The 10109-nt window shown below is 36.8% G+C and overlaps 1 long non-coding RNA gene across 1 annotated transcript; it reads right to left on the bottom strand.

Annotated features, from left to right (window-relative positions):
- Window positions 1–230: 230 nt before the first annotated feature.
- LOC148125128 (uncharacterized) lies at window positions 231–10062 on the bottom strand. The gene is made up of 3 exons (XR_015744490.1): window positions 10008–10062; window positions 2268–2346; window positions 231–550 (listed from the first exon to the last, which is right to left on the bottom strand). It is a non-coding gene; the product is annotated as an uncharacterized LOC148125128 (long non-coding RNA).
- Between the last annotated feature and the right edge of the window lie 47 nt (window positions 10063–10109).

Raw genomic sequence — 10109 nt, 5'->3', positions numbered from 1 at the left:
AAAGCTTCTGGTTTAAGGGTCTCATCTGACACTCACTTTGCAAAAAGAATTATGATGGAACTGTTGCTCAAACTATTGATTGGCCCAGCCAAATGCTAGATTTTATTTTCTCTGGTGCCAAGTAGCCAATTATGATACATGGTTGGAAACTGTAAACCAGTTTATTCTGTACAGTACAAAGAGATGTCCTTGAGGGACTAAATTACAAATCAGCAGCTCCCAATACACAAATTAGCATACTTTTAATATATGTTTGGAAAACATAGGCACATAATAATTATCCAGTAATACACAACAAGCAACTCAATATTTTCACACATAGTAGAACATGGCCCTCCCATTATCTACTGTGAGGGGGAGTTCATTACTAAAATATTGCAGCCCTCACTCTTCTGTCTCTAATTGATAAGGCTAGCAATGAAGTATGTACAACTTTTTAGCTGATTTATCTGCAGTAAGAATTAACCCTGGATCAGCTACTAACTTCGTAAGAATTCCTTGATAATGACAATCACATGATCCTTCAGGACTATACAGGGAGAGCAAGGGGCTAAAAAAAAGGAGACAAAAAATGCAATTAACAAAAATTGACTTTCAGGGCAGTCACTCCCGATGAAAGAATTCAAGAAGAAAATTGTAAAAGTGAAAGTGGGGGAGATTACAACCATCAAGCAGATGACTAGGAGGAAAAGAAAAGATGGACTATATCTTTATCTCCTAGCTTTGCTAGGAGAGTCCCAAGAACAAATTAGTCTGCCAGTATTTTGCAAAAAGCAGCATTTTAAGAACGGTTTTGGAGAAGTAAATTTAAGTCAAGTTAACACTGTTTTCTTTTTTCCCTTCTGACTTTAGCAAATGGGAGTGGCAGCCTTCAAAATGGAAACCAAATTTCAGTAATCATGTGAAAATGAGCAAGCTCGCCCTTCCCATTAAACACGTTATTAAAACTCTAATGAAATCAGTTTATATTTATAACGCTCTGGAATTATACAATTGCTTTATTTGAAATATAAATCATAAAAATAAATGACATATTTATTTCTTGTCTAGCCCAGCCCCCAATAAAATCATTACTTTTCATGGGGCACAAATATACTTTGAATCTTTTAGTCCAGGCATTTGCTTGGAAACAAACTCAAGAAATTCTAGGCTTCCAGGCTTATAGATTTCCTTTCAAGATGTCCTTATAGTAGTTCAATTATTTAGAGCCAAGGAGCTAGACCTTCAGCTACATGGTACATATTTTATTCCAATAAATATGTAAGAGTTTAGTGCAGTGGTTGAGAGATTCAGCTAGAAGCCAGGAGACTGACAGTTCTAGTCCTACCTTAGACACAAAGTCAGTTGTGTGATCTTAAACAGTCATACCTTCTCAGCTCCAAGAAGGAAGCAATGGCAAACTATTTGTAAAAAACCTTGCCAAGTATACTGCAGAGACTTGTCCAAATAGTTGCTAGGAGTCAACACTGACTTAAGGCATTAAATTCACACACTATCACATATGAAAATGTAACAGAAGCAGTCCAATCAAAATATACAGCAGCTATGCTTTGTATTCCTAACCCTTTATCATTCCTAATTTCGCAGGAATTGTGGTTTTTTCCATAATATTTGTAATTTGAAATATGTAGTGCCCGAAACTCTATTTCACTTATTCTCTCTGAGGAATTTATTTCCCCTGTGAGGAATATGCATCCTTTCCTTTGACCTGGTGTGGACTCTTAGGCCAATTCCTGTCAATGTATGATCAAAATGTGACAACTGAGTGTTGCTCAAAGAATGCTAAGGTCAGTTTAAATTCCAGAGGAAGGGAAGATGTAAGAGACAGAGTTTGGTCTGAGAAAAGCTTAGAATTTCAAAGAAATGTTTCCACCTCTTGGTGGGAAAAGAGGGTTACAAACAGATATTTATTTCCAGAAAAGGCAAAGTTTAGCAGCCTGCATACACTTTATATAATGTACATAGCAAAAAGTTACCTTGCTATGACAACTAAGAGGATATACTAAATAAATTAACTTAAACCATAAGCTTAAGATAACTTTTTCACTATCTCTTAATTTAATATTTTAAAATTATGTTTGTTAATTATTTGTTCAAAGATGACAAATTATTCCACAATTTCTCACACACTGGCAAGTCATGTTATAGCTGCCTAGAAAAGAAATGCATGACTAAGCAGTTGACAACGTAGAATAGTCACTCCCAAAGAATGAAGAAAAGATCAGTCTCACGACCTTGGTGGGAAGAAGAAATCCCTTCTAAATTACCTGCAAATGAGAAATTATACCACCCTACAACTCCAGAGGAAATACTGTGAGAATCTTTTTCCTTTGTGTATAACAGCATCTGAAATTGATAAATAAAATTAATTAGCTCAACACAACAGTGTAGGGATTCACATGTGTGGCACCTAAGACAGTTCACGTCAACCATAACAAATGAAAAGGTCCCGTCATATCTGGTTCCCCTTCAATTACTCCTGATTTGTTGACGTTAACATTATTGTTTCATGTTCATAATTGAATTCAGACAGTGTATTTGTTACAGTTCTTTATGCAGCCATGTTAAGGGTGTATTTAGCTCATGCTTCTAGCTCTTTTTGTGGACCAAAGTATTTTTCTTCAAAGTTTTCCATCACTGGATCTTCTGGGACTTCTAGAATTCTGAATTTAGTGATTGTTTTTATAAATAAACTATGGTTTATAAATTATACTGGTTCACATTTCGCATTAAATTGTAAACTATAATTTATGAAGCACATTAGCTAGTGTCATATACTGTATAATATATTAAAACACAAACAGACAAATTACATTTGGCTTAGTATGATCTGTATGACCATAACCTTGGAGCGGAGTCAGAGAGAGATAACCTAATGTTATGCTTTCTGTTGCCTCAATAATAACCTCCTGTAAGTGAAATTTATATACTGTTGGTAATGTACTGTCAGTGGTGTAAATTAAATAACACTGTATATTCTATAAAAAATATGAGTAGGGTGCTGTTGCTTAAAGTATAGTGGTATTTATATTCCTCTTCTACTAAATTAGCAGAAAGGGTTAAATCAGTTCTAGTTATATTGATAAGGCTATGGCCATGAAATGAAAATAAACAGGATAATTACTTAAGTAATCCTGTCTCTGGTCATTCTGCTAGAGTTTAGTACTGCCCCAGCATGTCTTTACAAATATAGTTGGAATAGTTTTTGCCAGACCCTGTTAATTCCTATAGTTCCTCAGTTGGCAGATTTTCTGTGCAAGGTAACAGTTCACTCAGTTTATCTAAGGAGTTAATAGAACTTTCAATTTTCTTCATTCATTGTCATTTTTCAAACCAAACATCCACTCTTCAAACCTCAGGAAATGAACATATTTTAAAAAAAAATCAAAAGAATTAGCTGCAACACATTGCTTTATGGGTTTTTTTTTCCTCATCTTATTTCCTGCTGTTTCTCTATTTCCAGCTAAGCAGCATTTCAAGCCTACAGTATGTTCACCCCGCCTCAAGAGTTGTTGCTAAGAGAAAATACAACACTGGCAACAATTTGATTAGTCAGAAAAGAGCTTTTTGTTTTGCAGAAAGTATTTTTTTTTCATAAGAATGAACATACACGATTTGCCAATAACCACACATTTCTTAAATTAGGAAAAAATGAGTGAAACCTTCTGCTTTTCTTTAACCATGCAACTTTTGCTCAATAAATGTTCTTGGAAGACTAAAGCATCTTCCAGAGGTCCATATTTGCCCCTGAAATCCCTGTTATTTTGATGGCTTTCAGTCTTCTCCACTCTCAAAATTATAGTACCATGGCTACTCTCTGTTTATTTGTAGTAAGCTACAAATAATAATGGGGGGGAAAAGAACTGTTGCAGTTGTTATTGCTACTGGGTTGTTGTTGTTTTTTAAGTTTAGACTCTTTCAGCTTAGAGCTAATATTATATCACTTCCAAAGGCATCTGTTGGCTTCTGGAGTTTGGTAAGATACCTATTAGGTTCTTCTGTCTCCCCTGCACATAAAAGCAATTACAGAATATTTTTTTAAAAAAAATCCTTCCTCCTGCTCCAAGAAAAGAAAAGAAAAGAAAAAAGAAAAGAAAAAGAAAAGAAAAAAGCAAGTGATTCAGAATCCAAATGTAGGCCTCAACTCTGTTAGGGATAAGCTGGAAGTCAGACTGAGGAAAACAATCTTTATGTGGGGATTTCAGAAATGGTACTTTTGACACAAAGAGATCACTGCTTGGGAAATACTGAGCTGGCATCATAAACAGTCCAATTATAGCTTATCCCTACAGACTGAAAGATACAGTTTAATTTTAAACAGTTCTGCAGGATGTCTTTTAAAACCTGAGCCCCTTTCCTAGCCCATTCTATTAATGACGCAGTGACTATGTGCATCCTGTGCTGTCCCAGCCAGTCTATGGGAATTGGTTAGTTACTTAGGAATTATGAGCTGTCCCCTTAAGGGAATGCATCATGGTAAATGTAGTTAAAGGTATCCTGGGAAATGTAGTTCATGTCACGTGGCTACATCTGTAATCCCGATTGGTCACTAAATTGACCCTAGAGGGGTTGAGGGAGGTTTTCCTCCATTCTTACCTGCACTCATAATAATAGCTTTCTTTCTATCGCTACATGATGGGTAAGGAAAGAACCATTTTTTACCTGCAATGCTGATATACAAAGGATTGGTCATTATAGAAGAGCTTCGTCACAAATGTGAGTTATGAAGATACCTGATCTACCAATAAATGTACTTTGTTATGGATGTTTTGTGGAATTATCTAACTGCATCTACATAGCCACAAATCCACCTCATGAGACAGGACAGAAACATCCTGTCACATGTCAAGGTCAATAGTACATTCAGTTATTTGTTACAACTTTTCCTGGCTTGGATTCTGAAGATTTTTATGCTACTAGTGATTGCTGAAATTAATTAAACCACTCGTTAGCAGCAGAATTCTTTTTGGGAAGCAGTGATGAGATGTTTGCTTAGAAGTTTAAACCCAACAAACATCTGTAAGTCCAATACCTATTTCTCCTGGTGCTATTCAAAATGTGTGAGAGATACCCACTTGACTCCTTGGGAGCTACCATAGCTGGTAATACACTCACTCTCTCTCTCTCTCTCTCACACACACACACACATACCCCCCCACACCAATCTGGACCCCTTCAGTCAGCATTGTAGATGATCTCTGATAGGTGTGGTGCATCTATCCTTGCTCTTCTTGCCCTCTCAGCTGCTTTCAGTATCATCAACCATGGTATTATATTGGGTGGGTAGCACAGTCTTGCGCTGGTTCAGCTCCTTTATTCAAGATTAGTCCCAATCAGTGTTGATAAGGAGCAAGAAATCCAGTCCACAGATGCTCTTTTGTGGCAGGATTCAATATTCGCTTCGCTCCTTTTTAACATCTACATGAAACTGCTGAGTGGCATCATCCAACACCATAGATAAGGTAACATCAATATACATCTCCATCCCTGGTGATCCAAGTGATGAAGTAGCTGCCCTCTCACAGTACCTAGGGACTGTAGGGATTTGGATAGGGGACAACAGGCTTCAGATGAATCCTGGTAGAATATTGGTGCATTAAAGGGGCCTGGATATCTGGAAGTTTATCACCCTTATTTCTAGATGGGACTACCCTACCCCCGAGAGACTACAATCTTGTGATTCTCCTAAACCAACTCCTGCTCAAATAGCAGGTGGCATCTGTGGCTATGCAAGCCTTTGTAAAATATCTGTGGGGAAAAATACTGGAAGAGCCAGAGGGGAAAGTTAAATGAGACATCAGTTATATAACCTATGTAGCCACAAAAGAATAAAGTCCAACCTCCCGCCCCCAAAAGGCCCATGACACTTATCTAACTCTAACCAGGTATTGACCATTAGCCGAGAAGTTTCTTTGCATTGGCTATTAGCAATAAATCAGTTATTGTACTTTGAATATTCATGTGTGGACCTGGTTTTTCACACCTGATAACACGTTTGTATACCAGTTGCCCTTTCCTGGATTGTGAGGCCCTGCACAGTCATTCATGCCCTTATTATCTCTTGGTTGAATTATTGCAATGTGCTCTACATGGGGCTACCCTTGAAGAGTATTTGGGAATCACAACTGGTACAAAATGCAGCGATTGGAGACCGTTTTTGAGGGCTCTCAAGTGGCACATGTCAGCAGTTATGTCAGCTGCATTGGCTGCCAGTTTGCTTCTGGGTCCAATTCAAGGTGTTGTCATTACTTTTAAAATTATTTATGGCATGAGTCCAGGTTATATGAAGAACCATCTCATCTGGTGGGACTAACCCACCCCACTCATTCCAGCAGAAATGGCTTACTTCAGATCCTGTCACCCAAAGAATTTCAGCTGGCGGGGTCCAGGAGAAAAGCCCTTTTTGGCTGCCTCTCAAATATTTTCCTTCCAAAAAAGCCTAAAAACTTGGCTCCCCCACTTAGTCTGGGGCCACAATAGGGCCTGCTATGTTCTTACCACTCACCTATCACTTGGTTTTTAATGTTTAACTTTTCTATTCAATTTGTTTAATTTTAAACATTTTAGCAATTTTTATTTTTTATTATATTGTAATCTGCCTGGTCATTGTATCAGGGAGGTAAGCAATAAAGAAATTTAGTCAATATAAATACACACACATACACAAAAGCTACATGAGTTGCCACTTCGCCTCCACATCAATTCAAAATGCTGGTTTTGACCTATCTGAGGCATCACCTCTCCCCATTTATATCAACCTGTTCCATGAAAACTTGCAAAGGAAGCATGATGTGGATACCATCAGCTAGGACTTACATTTGGTTAATTTCAGGAAATGTGCCCTCTCTGCCATGGCACTTGCCTTTCGGAACATTTTTTCTCCTGAAATTAAATTAACTCCATCAATTTTGATATTCTGGAAGACCTTCAAGATCTGGTTATTAAGCCTGGGACTTCCAGGGAAGCATGATTAGATGGGCTGAGCTGGCTATTTTGCTGAGCTGGCTATTTTTATTCCACTTTGGCCTAGGGTTTGCATCTCTGTTTTTATAATATCTTCTATTAATGTGCTTTTTGAATATTTCTTTTACATCTGTAGTTGTTATAAGTGGTTTTATCCATTTGTTGTGCACCACCCAGGGTCACCTTTGGTGATGTGGGTGATTATATAAATTTGATTAATAAATGTGTTGTGTGTATGTGTCTGTCATAGTTACCAACAATATGGCATTTTTTCCCATATAAAATAAGATTAAAATGTTGAAGGGTATGGAAAAATTACAAGATAACAATGCAGTTGAGGCACACTAAGTGATTCATCATAGCTTAGGAACAGTGCTGAGCTAGCTTTGAATTCTGTTGTTCTGCAGTTTTGCAACCAGTTTAAACACTGGATGGATATAGCATTTGTCATCCCTGATGAATACTTCCTTTAATTTCTTCCACTAGAGCAGAGCAGTCCTAATCTTATTGGGTGTGCCCCTTTGCTAACACAATGGAGCACTGATAGGATGGCATGCTCAACCTGGATGCCTCAGATAGACTCTTGTTGGAATTGGGGCACCAGCATTCCATTGTCCAAACCTCTTTTTAATTCAAATCCCTTTTAATTTAGTTTTTGTAGTGAAACTTCACTTTGGCAACTTAAAGCATAATTTCTTGCTTCTGCATTCAGCAGGATGGAGGGAGAGTACTGTGGCCACTGATAATATACAGGACTTTGGATGCCATAAGGACTTTCTGGCAGATCTTTTCTGCTCCCAGCTAACCACACAGGATTATGTATAGTTCACCAATGTATATTGATATAAATAGTTCCTTTTTCAGGCAACAATATTTAGCAAAAAAGGAAAGAAAAAAAAGAAAGTAGATGTCTAACTACATGATATATGAAAGCATACAGATCTGAGAAACAAAGCAATATTTTCAGCCAGCTTAATGCAATATCTACTCACATAAATCAGGCACAAATTCTGAAAAAAAATTACTTTCCCGATATAAGAAGATAGCAGAATTGCTATATTTCAGTCCACTTAAGCTGTAACAATCTCTGAATAAGTTATTAAGTGAGATTTATCAGATCTACAATTACTATACTTGTTACAATCATTACAAGTAAATGTTTTTAAAATTTAAAACATGTTGGGGATTGTGACTTTTAACACTAAAAGTATTTTTAACATCACAGCAATTAGACATAATATACATAATATTGTATGCTTTGCATATGCAGAATTGGCTTACCATTCGAGAGAATGTAACTTCCTGAACTTCCCAACTTTTATCTATTAAATCGGCTACCAGCATATGTGTTTGCAAGTATAATAAAGACTGTTTTCTTCACAAAGACCATTCAAATAGCAGCCTAAGCAGGGAAGTCCTGTGCTTCAAACATAAAAAGTCCTTATGATAACGGTCCAATATGGAAGCTTACACATATATCCTTCCTTTCCATTTCCAGTTCAATTTGCTATTCCTTTTGTGTGAGACTGCTTCTGCCATGGTGTTTTACTGTTTGTTCACATAGTTCATGTAGGCACACAGCAGTCATACTTACTTGATTGATAAGTAACTGGGAATTAAAGTCTAATGTATTTGGGAAGAAGGGGGGGAAAGTTGTAACAAATATTGCCCTGAAGGGGAAAAGCATTTCATCTTGTACACTACAGATCCATCTACATTAAACAGACAATATCCACTTCTTGTTTTACCATTGGCTAGTAATTATTCTAAGCATCTAAAATTAACGTGGAATCTAATAATATTTAGTGATACTGTTTATCTGTTTGCATGACAAAATTGAAAGGCAAACTTTTTTTTAAGCTTGGCACATTATAGGAATGCAGCCTATGAGCTTAATATATGGCTTAATGTGGTTAGTCCTCGAATTACAATTACAATTGGAATGGGAACTTCCATTGCTAAGCAATTCAATTGTTAAGTAAGTTCAGCCTGATTTTACAACCAGATTTGCTTTAGTCATTAAGGAAATCCAGCTTTCCCCATTGACCTTGCTTGTTGGAAGCTGACTGGGAATGGTGATCACATGAGCCATCAGAAATACAAACACTTGAATTTTGATAATGTAATTACTGAGATATTGTGATGGTTGCAAGTGCAATAATTGGTCATAACTTTTTTCAGCATTATCTTACTTCAATTATTAAACTAATAGTTGTAAATTGATGATTACCTGTATTAGAACACAGAGAAATTTGGACTGAATAATAATCCTCAATTCAATTAATTGAGGATAAGCATGTTGTATAATTTCAGTCTTTACCTCCTGTCAGATCCCAACAGCTGCATTGCACGGATACTGAATTTTGTTCCACCATTGCTAATGGAACAACTTTTTTTCACTATGAGTATCTTTTTGGAAAAACCTGTTACATAACTCTATAGAAGTACCACACACACAATCATATATCACAGAAGAGGCATGAGACTTAATAGAGAATTGTTTCTTTGCAGAAATTCCTAATTCAGTTCTGCAACTATCAATTATGAACTGCTTGGGTGAAGCAATTGAAAAGCATGAAAGCTGTTACACCAATTCAAAACAGTTCTCCTAAACAACTTCAAAAAACCAATTTAAGATGATTGTTGAGAGTTGATCATGTTTTAAACGCAGATATGAATGTTCAAAACATATGATGTCTCTTACAGATCAACTCACAACAATCTTCTTAAATTAGTTTGGATCCAGAGTGAGCAGCTGGCAAAAGTTGAAATTTGAAGAGAGTCCGAAAAAAAGTCACCCGTCACAAAACCGAATGTTTTTATTTGGACGCTAACCTCAACTGAAAATGGAAACAAATTAAAAATAAGCATTTCTCGGGTTTTTTTTTTTACCACGTTAAGGAATTATAAGAGTCCTGGAGCCCCTAGAGAGGGTACAATACAGAAGGACATGAGCTTCAATTCTAATAGCCAGGACCGTTTATCAAAAGACTTGCGAGCGAACTAAATCTCTAAATTCTTGCCCCGGGAGCAAACTCCATTACCTCAGAAGCATTTACAATCGTCTCTCGGCAATTAACTCCACAAGCACCCTTTCCCTCCAGCTTAAAACAAGAAAAAAAAAAAATCCCAAACGCGCCACACCC

Source organism: Pseudonaja textilis, chromosome 8, assembly GCF_049901715.1.
Source record: "Pseudonaja textilis isolate UNSWEBS1 chromosome 8, rPseTex1.2, whole genome shotgun sequence".
Taxonomy (NCBI): Eukaryota; Metazoa; Chordata; class Lepidosauria; order Squamata; family Elapidae; genus Pseudonaja; species Pseudonaja textilis.
This window is presented reverse-complemented; position numbering and strand designations above follow the sequence as displayed.